Source organism: Saccopteryx leptura, chromosome 13 (genome assembly GCF_036850995.1).
Source record: "Saccopteryx leptura isolate mSacLep1 chromosome 13, mSacLep1_pri_phased_curated, whole genome shotgun sequence".
In the NCBI taxonomy this organism is placed as follows: domain Eukaryota; kingdom Metazoa; phylum Chordata; class Mammalia; order Chiroptera; family Emballonuridae; genus Saccopteryx; species Saccopteryx leptura.
Genome location: NC_089515.1, coordinates 51,840,910 through 51,856,598, shown reverse-complemented (window position 1 = coordinate 51,856,598; position 15,689 = coordinate 51,840,910). Strand labels below are relative to the sequence as shown.

General features: G+C 54.7%; 2 long non-coding RNA genes across 3 annotated transcripts in view; both read right to left on the bottom strand.

The window, feature by feature from the left end:
- LOC136384679 (uncharacterized) overlaps positions 1–15,689 on the bottom strand; it is a 708,322-nt gene that overhangs the window by 199,553 nt on the left and 493,080 nt on the right. The gene's annotated exons all lie outside the window — the stretch shown is intronic.
- On the bottom strand, positions 5,918–8,821 carry LOC136385082 (uncharacterized). The gene is made up of 3 exons (XR_010747700.1): positions 8,672–8,821; positions 6,701–6,786; positions 5,918–6,093 (listed from the first exon to the last, which is right to left on the bottom strand). It is a non-coding gene; the product is annotated as an uncharacterized lncRNA (long non-coding RNA).

The following is a 15,689-nucleotide window of genomic DNA, read 5'->3' as shown; positions in this document are numbered from 1 at the left end:
TGGCGGTCACACGTTTGTATTACATTCTCTTAAACGGCGTTTGTTGAACTTAAAATTTAACAGAAGAGGGACCACCAACGACATTGAATTTTTTTTCTTTTTTTTGTATTTTTCTGAAGCTAGAAACGGGGAGAGACAGTCAGACAGACTCCTGCATGCGCCCGACTGGGATCCACCCGGCATGCCCACCAGGGGGCGACGCTCTGCCCACCAGGGGGCGATGCTCTGCCCCTCCAGGGCGTGGCTCTGCCGCGACCAGAGCCACTGTAGCGCCTGGGGCAGAGGCCAAGGAGCCATCCCCAGCGCCCGGGCCATCTTTGCTCCAATGGAGCCTCGGCTGTGGGAGGGGAAGAGAGAGACAGAGAGGAAGGAGAGGAGGAGGAGTGGAGAAGCAGATGGGTGCCTCTCCTGTGTGCCCTGGCCAGGAATCGAACCCGGGACCCCTGCACGCCAGGCCGACGCTCTACCACTGAGCCAACCGGCCAGGGCCAAATTTTTTTTCTTTTTTTTTATGACTGCAAACATGTCTCATAATACTTTCCTTTAATTTATTAAGTCCCAGGTGGTCCCGATTCTCCAGCTGAGATGAACTCTTTGCCTTTGGGATTCGGATTGTCAAGCATATAAAGACCTTGGGCCATTTGAAGTGTGAGCAGACACCCCCCTCCCCCGCCGCGTTGGTAAGCACTCCCTTTGGTTCCCATGATCAATAAATAACTCTAGCTACAAAAAAAGATAAAAAATTAAAAAGCACGCCCCCAAGGCACCAGGCACCAAGGGGATAAATGAACGGATGCATATACATGTTCTTAGGCTTCCGGGAAGGACATCCCTGCAGGAGGCCAGGCTGATGGAGACACTGAAAACTGTGGAGCGCCGTGGAGAAGCAGCAGCTGTGTTAGGCTTGCCCACTGGTTCACCAGCTGCAAGCACTTTGCCGGAGTGCGTGAGCCCGGGGCGTTCCAGGTGTGGGTAGTCCGTGTAAGTGCTCGCGCTCCGGGCAGAGGGCGGTGGCTGAACGCCTGCCCCCCGCTGCGAGGGGCTGTTTCTGCGGTTCGCCGCCGGCCTGGGGAAGCGGCTCTCCCTGCGGTGTTGCTCGTCCGCCTTGGGGAGACTGTTAGCCGGGACCGGCCCGCCGCTTTCCGGCCCCAGCCCCGCAGTCCCTGGGCCGTCAGCCCGTGTCCAGTGAGGCCACCAGCCTTACCGGGTCCCGCACCCTTCCTGGGGCAGACAGCTTGTTGAGCCTCTGGGGGAAGGCGTTCTAGTTCAAAGAGGGACGGTTTTCAGTGTCACAACCTGCATTTTCGCACCAAGTACGTGAGAAACGACAAAAAAGAGGGTGGGGGGGGGAGCGAAAGAACAATACCAGGACTCCCGACAGGTACGTCATGGTGACAGTAAACTCTTATTATGATTGGGGACAGTGCAAGCACTTGGTTCCGACAAGGGTCTTGGAAGCCACGCTGGGGCTCTCATTTCTTGTGGGTGGATGGAGGTCAAGGGGGAGAACTGGTTCTTGAGGGCATTTGGAAATACCTAGCGAAACCCTCCAAAATGATGCACGCCCTTTTCACTCAACAATGTTACTTTTAGGAGTCCGTCTTAAGGAACGAATCCGGGGTGTGGCTAGGTTCGGCCCATCATTACTTATAACAGGGTGCTAAGAGGAAAAGCTGAATATGCCGTCGGGGTTTATTTCATTAAAGCAAAATTGATGTGTGAAAAGCTGATGGCCATTGGAAATCTTATTTACTTATTTATTTATTTATTTTTGTACATGTACATTCTTCGAAAAATAAAGGTATGAACAAATTAAAAATAAAACTTGAGGAGTGAAAACACAATACAGGGTACAGAGATGTGTCATAGAATCCGGCACCTGAAACCTGTATAATTATGTTCACCAGGGTCCCCTCAGTAAATTCAATTAGAAAATACAAATAAACCTTCAACATGACCCCTTAGAGTTACCAAAGTGTTTGTATGGGTGTTCTCTCCTCTGTTATTTGCAAAAATATAAGGCCTACCAGAAAGTTCTGTCCGTTTTTAGAATAAAACAAAATACAAATTTTTCTTACCGTCAATAAACTTTATTAAATAATATAATTGCCATTATTATTGATTTCTTGCCAGCGTGAGGGCAATTTGTATATCCCGTTTTTGAAAAATGTTTTATCTTTTGATGCGAAAAATTGAACCAGTGCTTGTTTGATATCTTCTTCATTTTTGAATTTTTTGTCCTTCAAAAAATTTTGTAAGGACAAAAAAAAAAAGTGATAGTCGGAGGGTGCTAAGTCCGGGGAATATGGTGGATGCGACAGACGTGCTTCTGTAGCATTTCTTCCTTGTTGAAATTCGTATAAATTACAGTGGTGTAAATGAACTTTATCAGTAGCCATGGGTACACTATCGCTTCACATGAAAGACTAACATGAATCAACTTTGTTTTAGTTAATTTGCTACGTCAGTATGTATACATTAAGTGATAAAAATAGAGAGGCACACATGCGCCAAATAAACATGTGCTTACATGTTGAAACTTGTTGTGATAGAAACAGACAGAACTTTCCGGTAGACCTTATATATGCAGTGGCTAAAGAAGTTCAGTTGTCCTTGTTTTCCCCAAAATAGAGGAGAAGTCCGGAGATTTTCAGCAGTATCTTAAACTGGCTTTGTGATCACAGCTGATCTGTGGGAAAACTTGCAATTAGAATTAGAATCTAATAGTATGAACCAGGTCAACTGATAGTCTATAAATTAGTAAGAATGCATATCTAAATGTGAACTGAAACGGCACCCTGGCCACATAGCACAGTTGGTCAGAGTGTGGTTCCAATACCCCAAGGTTGTGGGTTCGATCCCCGGTCAGGACACATACAAGAATCAACCAGTGAGTGCATAAATAAGTGAAACGACAAATCAATATTTCTCACTCTTCTGCCTTTCTCTCTTTCTTCCTCTCTAAAATCAATAAATAAAAATTAAAAAATAAAATATAAAAGTGATCTAAAACCATAAGATGCTTAAATTTTTTGTATTAGGTTATATGTACTTTAATTTTAAAACAGAAAATTTCAGTTAGCATAAGTCATATAAAAATGTAAAATATGTCTATCTTTTCTTTAAGGGTTAAGATGTGAGGCTCAGAAGGTAGGGATGGATTGTTAATATATCACTTTTTTTAGAAGAAACACATTGTGACATTTGTTAATTAAACTTTTAAGGTTTAATGCGTTGTCAAGATAGGATATATTTTCAGGAAGCCTGTGATCTTACCAAGCTTTAAAATAGTCCAAAAGCTAGTTTTGACATTCCACCTAATGGAGATGAAAAGGTGTTTTAAGCTCACGCAAATCTAAAGAAACGGGAAAATTTGACGCATTCCATTAATTAGTAGGTAATAACATAATGAGAGAGAAACATTGCTTATTTTCCTCTAAAAGGATGATTAATGCAGGTTTAAAAGGATTTCTGGTTTTTACAAAGTTAATACTGTTTAATTATGTGAGATTAAAATTATACCATACCGCAGTTTATTTGGTGTTGATGGGGCCAATCGCCCCAACGTTTAGCCAACCTCACCCTTCTGCTCTTTCTCAATATTGACTAGACAGGGCGGTTTTCAATGATCAGGGCTGACGATGCTTAAGCCGTTTCTCATGTCTTTTAATTTTAGCTTTATAATCTTCTCCCTGGAGACCACTCACCTCCCTGGGGACATCATCCCAGACGATGAAAAGGGCTGAGACAACAGTGAGTATAACACCCCTGTGCCGGACATTATCCGATTACAGGAACGGTGTGATCCGAACAAAAGCTTCCTACAGTATGTGCAAATGTAATTAATGTGTGCGTCCTGGTGGGGGGGGGTGTGTGGGGTGGACAAAACAATGCTTTGCTCAGGTTGACGAAGAAGCCGTGAAACCGGACCTCTGGTGACATTCTAGAAGGTAGCACAACAGAATGGAAAGAGTGTGGGCGGTACAGACTAGTGTGTGTGTCCCCAATGACCTTTCACTTGCATCTCCGTGTCTGAACCTCCATTTCTTTCATCTGTGAAACAGGCGCTAACAAGGGCGCCACCACGACTTTTGCAGTGAGTCAAGGGGATAATGTATGTGAAGGAAGTGATGTATGAAAGGTGTTTTATAACGTCCCGTTTCCTTCCCTCTCCCCTGCCCCCTTAGCAAAAGACTGTGTTACTATCGGGATTCTGGTGCCGGACGTAGTGGATAAGCCACCAAAAGTGAAGTGTTTCATTAAAACTGGCAAACAAGCTAGAGAGAACTGTTGGTCTGGATGGATCGTCACACATAGCAGGGCAAAGGTTATCAACTATCTAGACATTTTGTGCAGCGATGGATTTTTTACAGAGCCGACTGGAGGCAGGAGGAGGGGAGAACTTAGAATGCGTTGGTAGGGTAGGGCCGGCAGGCTGGGAACTCGCAGCGGGAGCCGACACTCCAGACTGGAGGCATCCTGGTGTTCTCTCCTCTGTGCTTGGACTTGCTGATGACGTCTTTGTCAGCACGGAACTCTGTGCAGCCGGTAGCAAAGCGGGAGATTCCTGGGCCCTGTCTGGGAGTGGATACAATGGAAGTCCTAGCACCGTGGCTACAGTTTTGTTGAGAGCATTGTACCCAAAACACTGACACATGCCAACAAAAAACACATGCACGCATGCAAACACACACACATACACACACACACACATGCACACATGCATGACTCTGCCCTGCAAAAGCGAGTTCCCTCACATTTGAATCTTATCTGGAAGTGTGTGTACTCGGAGGCCCAGGAACAGTTGAAGACTCTCGTTTTCTGTTGTTTCTGTGGGCCATATGAGGTTTCTGTTCCGTATTTTTTTATATATAATTTTATTTAGAAAATTAAATGTAAGGGGGTAGCATTGATCAGTCAGAGTACCTAGGTTTCAGGTAAACCTTTCTACAGCACTTGAACTGTGGATTGCGTTGTGTGCCCGTCACCCGAAGTCAGATCATTTTCCGCCACAGTGTACTTGTCCCTCTTTACTTCCCTTCCCCTCTATCTCCTCCAGCCCCCTCCCCCCAGTAACCCCGTCACTGTTACCTATGCCCACGGGTCTATTTTACATCCCATGTACATGTGGAAGAGCTGGAAAGAGTGCCTCGCGAGGGTGCAGACAGAAAGTGGGTTGATAAACAATGAAAATCCATTTGTCTGCCTCAATTCCTCGAGCTCCAGGCGGAGAACGAGATCCCTCTTTGATCCGGCTAGGATAGGATTGACCTTTTCTTCGTGTTTTAGCAACAACTCCTACTCACGGGAGGTTGCTTTGAGGTCGACAATAGTCCCTGGACCTGAAATTCCCCAAGTGGTCTCCAGATCAGCCTTGTGAGTCCCGAGTCCCAGCCACTCATCCGCAGGAGGCAGAGGGTCCCTAAGTCACATGCCCACCCCAGTCCTTGCGGTCCCGTCCGCCCCTCTTCCTGAGCTCGTCAGGATTGTCCCGTGCTTTCTTCTACCTCCCTTATTCTTAATTTCAGGGAAACAAAAAAGTCAACATTTGTATGTGCCATTGTGAAATACTTTTATTCAAGCACGTGCTGAGCCTGCACGCCAAGTTTGGAGCTATGCTCCAAGGATCCAGAAATGCATGAGAAACAGCGGCTTGCCCTCTGTCAGCATAAGAGAGTGGGACAGGGTGACAAGGAGGAGAGATTAGGCTTATCCTGGGGCCGGGGGGGGGGGGGGTAAACAAATTCAGGGCGTGGCATCTACTGGCCCGAAACCTCCCCCCAGGGACCAGGAGGTCCTGTCCTTCATGGATCTGGCTTGCCATTTCCAGTTTTTGGGCAGGTGAGAAGGTAAAATTGACAGGAGACCAGTAACCTAGACTATTGCAGCCTTCTGATGGCCAATGGAAGAGCTTTGGGGAGGGGTCATCTCAGCATTGAGATTCCTGACCCCCAGGGACAATAATGGGGGTGAAGGAAGCAAGGTGTTTCTCTGCATCACCTGTGCTTACAGAGTAGTGAAATTAAGGGGAGTCAGATGTGGCCGTCACTTTGAGCCTTCTGGTTCCATCTTTGACTTGGGGCCCAATCTTCCCTGTGAGCAAAGCAGAAAGAGGACATTCAAAGATTACCTTCTGATGTTGGGGGGACAGCACCTTCTAATGGGGAAGGGATGTATGGTCAAGGCCCCCAGGTGGCCCTGGGGACAGCGTGTACCATTATCTTGGCCCACCTGTGACCTATCGTGATCAGGAAGCTTTGGAGAAATGGTTTCCCCCCAAAAGAGACAAGAAAAGAGGGGGGACTTGTGTTTAAGAGGCAGACACAGACAGAAAAGCCAGGAGACGACCTCAAGCAAGGAGGACCAAAGGAAGCTTCCAGAATGCAGATGCTGGAGACAGGGAGCACTACCCCGCTGCAAGCGGCTGACTGCCTGCTGACATCGCCCAGAAAGTTTCCTCCAATTTGACATGTCTTGTCAGGAAAAGGGGGGGTGGAGAGGGTGGGGGAACAAGGAGGCAGGAGTACCATTTGAGTAGGAGAAAAAGGGTCACCCAAGGTCGGGGACGGTCCCCACGCTGGACTGGCCACCCCGGTCCCTCCCACCACCCCAGGCAGCAGCCGTCCAGGGCCCGACGGTGGAGAAGGGAGGGAGACACGGGGCTGCCTGCAGGGCCCCGACTCAGGACTCCGCTACTCACCTTCCTTTGTCTTCAGGCCTGCTGGGGCCAGAAGCCTCCAGTGACAGGGACATGTGCTGGCTCTGGGTCACTGATACTGGGAGGGTCTGTGGGGAAGAAGACAGGAGCTTCAGCACGTCCCCTCATGACAAGGAGCCCGCCCGAGAGCCAGAGCCCGACGGCCCAGCCCTGCTGGGCACTGGGTCTCGAGCCTGGGCTGGGCTGGGCTGGGACCCCGCCAGGCCCACATGGCACACCTGAGGTGTGTCCTCAGATGCTTTCTCCGTCCCTTCCAGCCAGCCTGCTCAGGCCCGCGGGGTGGGCTCCTGGGCCCTTCCCACCCCCCTCTCCAACTTGGCCCCAGTTGAAAGGGGTCCTGACAACTCATGTTCAAGAAGAAAAGGACGCTGACAGCGTGAGACACGGTGCCAGCGCCCCCTCGGAAGGCGGCATCATGGTGGGACCTGAGACAGATAGGGCAGGAGGGAGAACTTCTCTTAACGGGGGCGGGTGTTATCAGAACCCCCTGAAATCTCAGCCAAGGCAGGTCCGCACGCCCTTCCTTCCCCGAATGCCGGGGTCGCTGCAGGGAGACAGCATCTCAGGATGGCCACGTGGGTCCCTGGGCTCTTTAGGGGCACAGCGGCCTGTTCTGAATAGGGGGTCTTGCCTGGGCCCCTCAAAAGTCTCAGCTTTCAGGGAGCCCCAAGTGCAGGGTCTGTGTGAGGCCGGTGGATATATGTTCTACCCCCCGGCCAACTGTGGGCATCAGAACCCTGCCGGGTGCCCCCGGAGCCAACGGAAGCAACGGCCACCGGGCAGGGTGGGGGGGTGGGGGCGGAGCTTGCGGCCTGATTGGTCACCGGTCCCCCAACGGTCCCGCCCACCGCCCTGCGCTCCTGGGGGAGGCGGTGGCCCTGGGGCCTCCTGGTACCTGCCTCTCTGTGGGTGGGCGTGGGGGCAACGTCTTGAGAAGACCCTCAAGCTTGCACAAACAGTCCTCTGCCCTTAAGAGGCCCTGATAATTATATAGATTTGTACTCAAATGTTTATGATTATGCGGGGCGGCAGCCATCCCCCGGAAGCGGGTTTGCCCTCGAAGGGGCGGGCACCCTGAGACTGCCACCCTGAGGCCGGGCCAGGAGCGCCCCGCTGGCGGTCAGGGAACAGGCCAGGCAGGGCAGGGGGGCTGGTCCCTGGAGTCACCCCCTCCCGGGGGGTCCCAGAAGCCCCGTGGGCGGAGCCCCGGTTCTCATAAAGCAACGAGAGCGAACAGGAACCGTGCCCAAGGCCACGTGTGCAGGGTGGGGTCGAGGGGGACAGGGGAAGGGAAAGCTGGAGGTCAGATGGGCCACTTGGCAGGTTAGGACGGTGATGCTAAGAGGGAGGAGAAGTGATGGGAAGGGGGGAAAATAAGTCTGGGATGGGGAAGGGAAGGGAAGGGAAGGGAAGGGAAGGGAAGGGAAGGGAAGGGAAGGGAAGGGAAGGGAAGGGAAGGGGGAAAGAGGCCGAGACCTGGGGTGGGCGGCTATATCCTCAGGGTGGTGGCTGTGAGGACTAAGGCACGGAGGCACCGACTGATGTCTGGGAGGCGGGGAGCAGAGGGCGTAGTGACAGGGGGTGACATAAAGCCCCCAAGTGCCCTCCTTTCTTCTTTGTTCCCTCAGCCCAGCCCTCCCGGGAAGCCCAGCCCCAGAAATCAGGAAAAAAGCAGCGAGCTGGGCAAGCTAGGGGTGGGCGGCTGGGAAACAGGGGCTCTTTCTGATAGTGTTGCAGGTGGGGGCCATGACCCCCTCCTCCCTTAAATGGGCCAAGGGACACTGACAAACTGGATGTTCCAGGTCACTAACCCCTGGGCAGCCGGGTGACTAAGCCGGGTGTGGAAGGTCCCCTAGCTTACTTACAATTAATCTTCCATAAATCGCTGAAAGATACCTTTTTCCGTAATGACTACCACCAGCCCCCACCCTCAAATCTCCCATTTAACCCAACCTGTTAGAGAACCGGGGCTGCTCTCTCTCCTTTACGAGACAGCCTGGCGGGTTTCCCCCCCCCCCCCCCCCCCCCCCCCAATAAAGCCAGAGTTACACTGGTCTTTCGGACTCCAAGGGATTCTATCGCTTTCCAGAAGGAAACCTCCACTCCGCCACTGGTTCACAGAGAACGGCAGCTGCAGCTCTGTAATGGTGGAGAGTCAGGCATCCAGCTGGGGCCGGGACGGTGGGGGCGGTTCCGCGGGCCACAGGGTCCGATGAGTCCGCAGAAAGGCTTCTGTTGAGACACAAGGTGACTTCTTCTCGGAAGCTGCTGCCTGCAGAGCCCTGGGTGCAGACACGCCCAGGAGGAAGGCGCCAGACTCACGCCTCTCTTCGCTGAGAACCCCTGCCAGGCTGCTCAGGAAACCCCTGGCAGAGCAAGGGCCCCTGTTCCTTCCCTTCCCTTCCCTTCCTGCCCACAGTAGGGCCCCTGCTTCCCGGGGCGCTGGAGCAGTCCCTTCTACCACAGACGTCTGTGCTGGTTCTAGGAAGGCTCCCATTATTGCTGTAGGACTGCAGTGAGGCAGGAAATGATGTATTCTGGTATCTGCTGAAGAGGTGGGGTGGGGTGGGGTGGGGTGGGGTGGGGGACGGTGACTCTGGGCCACTGACCCGTGTAAAGACCCAGCTCACCTGGAAGAAAGGGCTTTGTGGGGAAGGCCCCTCCCAGCCGACCACCGAACGGGGCCCTGGCCCAACTGCCTGGCACATCCCTTCGTGTTTTTCCCGTTGCCGTGCTGCTCCAGGTCTTCCTTCAGGATTTCCCCCATCCATAAGAAATGCATATTTGGGGGGGGCACTTTGCTGGGCGGTGGGGACCCTGAGACGAAGGAGACAAAGCCACCGCGTTGAAGGCCCTTCCCCCCTAGTGAGAAAGGGCAGAGTGCCATGCTGAGAGTGAAATGAACGGGGTGTCAGAGCAGGAGGGCTTGGGGGTCTTCCTCCCCAGAGTCCTGGCCCACACGGAACAAGACATACTTCAGATGAAGTCTATGTTAAGAAGCATTCGGGGGAACCTTGTCAATCGGGAAACCTGTGACCAGGCAGGGAATTGAAAACTAGAATGTTCTTTGTCCACTCTGGACCAGACACACACTGGTGCAGGGGGAGCAGGGGTGCCCCAAGATCCAGGCTTTGGAGGGGTGTGGGTACTCACAGGGGCTGGGGTTGTATCTGAAGCTACCTCTTTGGCACCCCCAGTGACAGGGCAGAAGCCAGGGACCAGTGCAATGGTGATGACAGAGCTCCGAGCTGATGGCCAATGAGGCGTTTCAGAGACAACTGGAGGGACCCAGGAATGAGACCGGTGGCACTGCGGTGTCACCAAGGTGGTACTCCCTCCAAGTCAGGCGAGAGCCGTCTGAGGAAGGAGCCTGCCCCCCCCCCCTACTGGGCAGGGGCTGGGAGGAAGGGGGCGAGATTGAGCTGGCTACGCTGACACAGTCTCAAAGCACTGAGTTCTCAGGACTCAGAAGAGACATCGAGGGGGGACAAGGGGCCAGAGATGTGGAGGTCTCACCTGCAGAGAGAGACACGGAGAGGAAGCCCAGGCAGTTGGCAGACAGGGCCACGACGACAAATGTCACCGTAGGAGAAAGAGGAAACGGGAAGGGAGAGGGGGTGGGGAGAGCCCTGGGGGCGGGGGCGGGGGCCCAGGAGGAGGAGGAGAGAAGTGGCCACGAGCCAGGGGGCTGTGGGGACAGGGCCAGGGCCAGGGGGAGGCCGGGTGGCAGAGCACATCAGGGGCTGAGGTTGGCCAGAGCTGCTCCCCCAACCCCACGGGGAACAGTGACGTGGGGTGTCCCCTGCTTGCTGTGCAGACATGTGGTCAGTCTTTGTCCCTTCTGCTCCTACCTCAAGACTCGCCCGTGTGGCGTTCCAGGATAATGAGGAGAAAAGGCAGCCACGACAAGAAGGGAGGCCTCCCTGGCGTTGCGTGGGCCTCCCTGGGGGGGAGGCTCATCTCCAGCTTGAGCGCCCCCCCCCCGAGACCTGCTGGGACCCCTGTTCTGGGCCAACCCCAGGCCCGACAGGGAAATCGGGGCGTGCCTTCTGGAGCCTCCATCCCACCTTCCCAGTTCGGACCGGGGGCCCCCGACAGAGACGGGTGATTTCCACAGAAGCAGAGACCCCCGACTCTCAGAAGTTCCCAACTCGCCTGTCCTCACACCTTAGACACAGGCATTCATACGTGTCTAAGACCTGAGGAGACTCACACTGGCAGCCTGGGACATAGAGTTCGGGGGAGAGGCAGACCCTGCCGAGGGGGCACTGGCTGGTCCCAGGTCTGGGGACTAGAAGGAGTGACTGGTAGCAACGTGCGGACCTGAGGCCGGTCCCCAGGAGGCCTTGCCAAGAGTCATTGCCATCAGATGGCCATGTAGACTTTCCAGAACTTTCCCCAGGCACCCGTCACCAGGGGAACCATTTCTGGGCCTGGGGGGACCCCTCCAGGGGAACAAGGCTGGCTCCCCAGCTTCTCCTGCTGCAGAACTCTGCTGCTGACTGGCCCCTAAGTGAGGACCTGATTGGGAGAAGCCCCCCCCCCCCCCCGTGGCAGTGTGGCCGCAGGGACGGGAGTCACAGGCTGAGAGGCGGCCACTTGGGAAACGGACAGAACAGCCAGTTCAGTTCAAAACACGCGCGGCAGCCCGGGTGGGTTTAATGGTTTCCTCATCCAGCTTTCCAAGGGGTTTTTCTCTGGATCAGCTGCTTTGACTGTTTGAGCCGTGGGAGAGGGCCCGCTGGGTGGGGGGCGGGGCTCATCTTGTTCTGCTTCCTTGTAGGAGAGGCCTGCAGTCCCCTCAGCAGGGGCTCCGAGGCAGGGGCCCCCACGGCCCTCCCCAGGGGACCAGCTGAGTCCAGGACACAGTAGCAAGCCCTTCTCATTTGCTAGTTTTCTTCTTGCGGTTATTTCTTTCCTCACTCCAGTATTTTCCACTAAAGAGCTATGAACTTGAACTTGGTCCCAGGGATGCAGCCACAAATAGGGGGCACAGCCCCTGTGGCTCACCGGGTCCCAAGGACGGGCACTGTCCTACATATCAGGGAAATGATGGTCACGCAGCTCCCCCATGGCCTTGGTGAGACCTTATAAATACCTGTATCCCACATGTCTCCTGCACGACACTCACCTAGAAGGACAGCCACTTCAGGCGGTGAAGCTAAGATGTCAGTAGAAAAGGAGCACAGTGAGAGAGTCTTTAGGGGGTGCCAGGTGGGTAAGCGAGCCCTCTCTGCTCCTGAAGATCTCATCGTCTTCAAGGGGGTGCTAACTTGGGTGTCCAGTTCCCTGCCATCTCCCTTTCTGCTCTACTGTTATTTTGGGGACCAGAAAAAATCATTGGGTCCACATGTCCAATGTAGAGAGTACCCCCAAAATGCTGGAGGTCCTGGTTCTACGAGGGGCTGCGTTACGGGCCTGTCGGGGATGTTGTGGCCAGAAGTTTCCTGAGACCAGACGCGGGCTTGCGGAGTGGGGAGCAGGGATGCCCCGGGGGTCCACGCTCTGGGGTTGTGGGCGCCCACCAGGGCTGGGAGTGTGTCTGGGAGCCGCCCGCTGGGCACCCCCAGGGACAGGGCAGAGGCCAGGGGCTGGTCCCGAAGGAAGGATGAGTTTCAGATGCTCGTGGAGGGGACCAGGGTGAGCGGGCGGTGCTGGCGTGTCACCGTGTCACCGTGTCACCGAGACGCTGCTTCCTTGCAGAAACCCACGTGGTCGATGGCTCAACGGGAACGTTTCTGTTGCGTTTATGTCATCTTAAGAAAGGGAAGAAACAGGATGTTGAGCTGAAGCAAAAAAAAAAAAAAAAAAGTCCCTGCTCAGCTTGGAGGATAGGAGTGAGACAGGCCTCACACTCTGTCTTGTCACTGTTGTCAAAGATCTCTAGGGGTGACGGAGGGGGAGCAGAAGGAAGCTGGGGGGGGTGCCCTGGCTCTCACGCCTAGGAAGCCACAGGGCGATGGAGAAGACATCCCGTGGGGACACTGCACACGAGGGCAGACGGGGGAGAAGCCACATTATGAGAGAGGAAGCCACAGGGCGATGGAGAAGACATCCCGTGGGGACACTGCACACGAGGGCAGACGGGGGAGAAGCCACATTATGAGAGAGAAGAAACAGAACAGAGTTGGGAGGTGGCCTCAGGGACCGAGGAGTCACAAGAGTCCAGGTGTGAGCAGGCCTCCCGCGGACCACAGTGCCCCAGCCGCAGAGGGTGGGACGCGGACTGGGATAGGGAAACAGCTGGCTGCCCCCAGCCCCTTGCCCCCTGGCCCCTGCCCCCTTGCCCCCTGGCCCCTGGCCCCGGCCGCGGGCTCTCAGAGAGTCAGCCAGCTCTTCTGAAGGTCACAGTCAACGCGGCCGACACTGAGAAAGGAGGAGGGCCCAGAGGCGGGGGCAGGGCCGGGGACGACGAAGGGTTTCGTAGATGACCTGGGCAAGATGGCGTGTGCTTCGCGTCTGCCTGCAAGCCTCGGCTCCCGGGGTTAGAGTTGCATCTTCTCAACTACGACCTGTGGCCTTCTGGCCCAGGGAAGTCAGAACTGATGGGAAGAAAGACGGTCCGGACCGGAGGGCTGGTGGGGCGGGAAGCTGTCCCCCGCATCTCTCTTTGAATCAAGCTCTGAGCCAGGTCTCGATGAGCCAGCTGGCCTACCTGCGCTGGCCTGAGGAGGCCATGTGAAAGGGGTAGGGGGTGGGGGGCGTGTACAGATGGAAGCATATTGTAAACTACCTGAGAAGTACCCTCGGCCTTAAGCCCCCCCCCCCTGCTGCTGAGGTCAAGGCTGACCTGACCTCACCCAGTGAGCCACAGCCCTGTCCCCAGGCTCATGGCCGCCTCTGGTCAGCAACGCTCGTCCCCAGCTGGGGCCTGCCAGACCCCTGTCCCAGCCCCGCCCCGCTGTCTGGGAAATCTTCCTTTCCCTGCCCTTCAATCTTCCTCCTTGCCCTGGCTCTCCTTTGCTGAGAGCCCTGAGGAAGGGGGTTTGCAGGCACGCCCCTCGCTGTTCTTGTGTGAATAATGACGACCCTCCTCTCAGGCCAAGGGCACTTAAATGTAACTGTTCCCCAGAGAAAGCCCTATCTTGGCAGCGGATGTTTCTTAACGTAAACTGAGGGAAGTGTAAGGCCAGAGACTGGGTGGCCTTTCTTTAGAAAGGGGTTGATGTCCCCCGAGCCAGGCACTCTCCTGAATCTCACAAAGCCCAGCCCTGGAAGTGCCTCGTTCCAGTCCCTCCTGAAACCCAGGCAGTCTTGAGAAGCCAATGGCTAATGGAGCCTTTGAAATGGGTCCCAGGCACAGCAAAATTGTTCCGAAGATGCCCAAATCACTGTTTAATTAAATAAACAAGGTATCCGGGCCCGAGGTCTCAGTTCCAGAACTGCTCTGATTGTAGTGGGTTCGTCCGTACACAGCTCGCCTAAGAGACGTGTTCTCAGAGACACCCGTGAACGCTGTTGACGTGTTTGCTCAGGGGTAGGAAAGGGTGTGAGCCCCTGGCTTCCCCAAAGCTCTGTGCTCAGTGCCCTCACAGTCTGAGGAAGGGGGCCATCCCCTGTGGAATCACTCGGCCCTGGGTGAAGTGTCCCCCAGTGCCCTCACACCTGGAGAAGCCCGGGTCACCAGGTCACCCACAGCAAAAGGCTGCGTGGCCTGCAGCTCTGTGGACGAGAGTCGTTGCTCCGTCTTCACACCAGCGCACCGGCAGGGAGGCGGGCTCCCGCTCGTGGGCGGGGAGGGCTTTGCCTAGGTTTCAGGCTCAGGGGGTTGAAGTGCACAGTTTTATATTGAATCCTCGCTGCTGTGTCCAGGTCAAGACCGGAGGGTGGTGGAGTTGAGCAGGGTGGGGAAGGAGATTGTCCCCGTCCAGCCTGTGGAGTCCCGAGATTCCCACGAGGAGAGGCGAAGGGGACATGGGACCACTGGACCAGGGGAACTGTGAGGTGGCTTTGTCCTTGTTGCAATGAATCTGCCTCTTCCTCTTGAACCGGTCTTGTCACACTGTGGACACTATTTTGTTTTTAAGTAGACCAATAGATGCAGGGTATATATCCCGAAACAAGACAAAGGGTGGAGAGAAGTAGCCGAGAAGAGCAGCAGAAAGGCGTGGGGACAGGAGCCTTAGGAAAAAGCAGAGGGACGCTCTGGAGAGAGCAGAGAGGGGCCACCGAGGGCTCGGGTCGTGGGGCAGGGCCAGGCCCTGGGGCCCCTGGGAGCCAGGGGGCCTCTTTCCCTGAGGGCACATCACGCTATCTGTCAGTGCATCTCCGGAAGAGAACTCCGATGGCAAGGGCCCAGCACGCAGACGTCGCTGTCTGACTTGTCTGTTCCTCCTTCTGATTCTCGGTAAAAGATCCCAAGGAAGAGGAAGCTTGTATAGTATCGGTCTGCCCAACATGGGAGGGCGGAAATAGAGGGTTTCCCCATGGAAGGGGCGGGGCTCCCCACGCTGTGGTGTGTGTCGGCCGGAGGAGGCCCTGTGGCTGCAAGGCAGGGCTGGGGCTGGGGCTGGGGCAGGGGCTGGGGGGAGGTTCATGGCACCCTTGAGGTTCTTGAAACTCCAGCGGCTGCGTCTCCCCCTCCTGTGCTGGTTCTTCCAGGCCTTCTTCCCGACTGAGTTCTCAGCCGGGCCAGAGCCCAGACTGGGTGCTGAAGGGAATTAAACTGACCAAGACCCACAAGTTCTCCCTTCAAAATAAGCATTCCTGAAACAAACTGACTTGGGCCTGGGGTCCCACCCCCCACCCCCCAGAGAGAACCTTAGTGACTAGGGTAGCCTTCATTTCTCCTCTGTCCTGGGGGGCCGACACACTCTACGAGCAAGGAGGGCGAGCTGTCCGCACCAGGATGCACCAGAGAATTATACACTTGAAACTTATATAATTGTATTAACCAAAGTCAGTAAATTCAATAAAATTTTTTTAAAATAAATACATTAAAAAGAAAGATTGGTTTCCCAAGAGCAGCTTG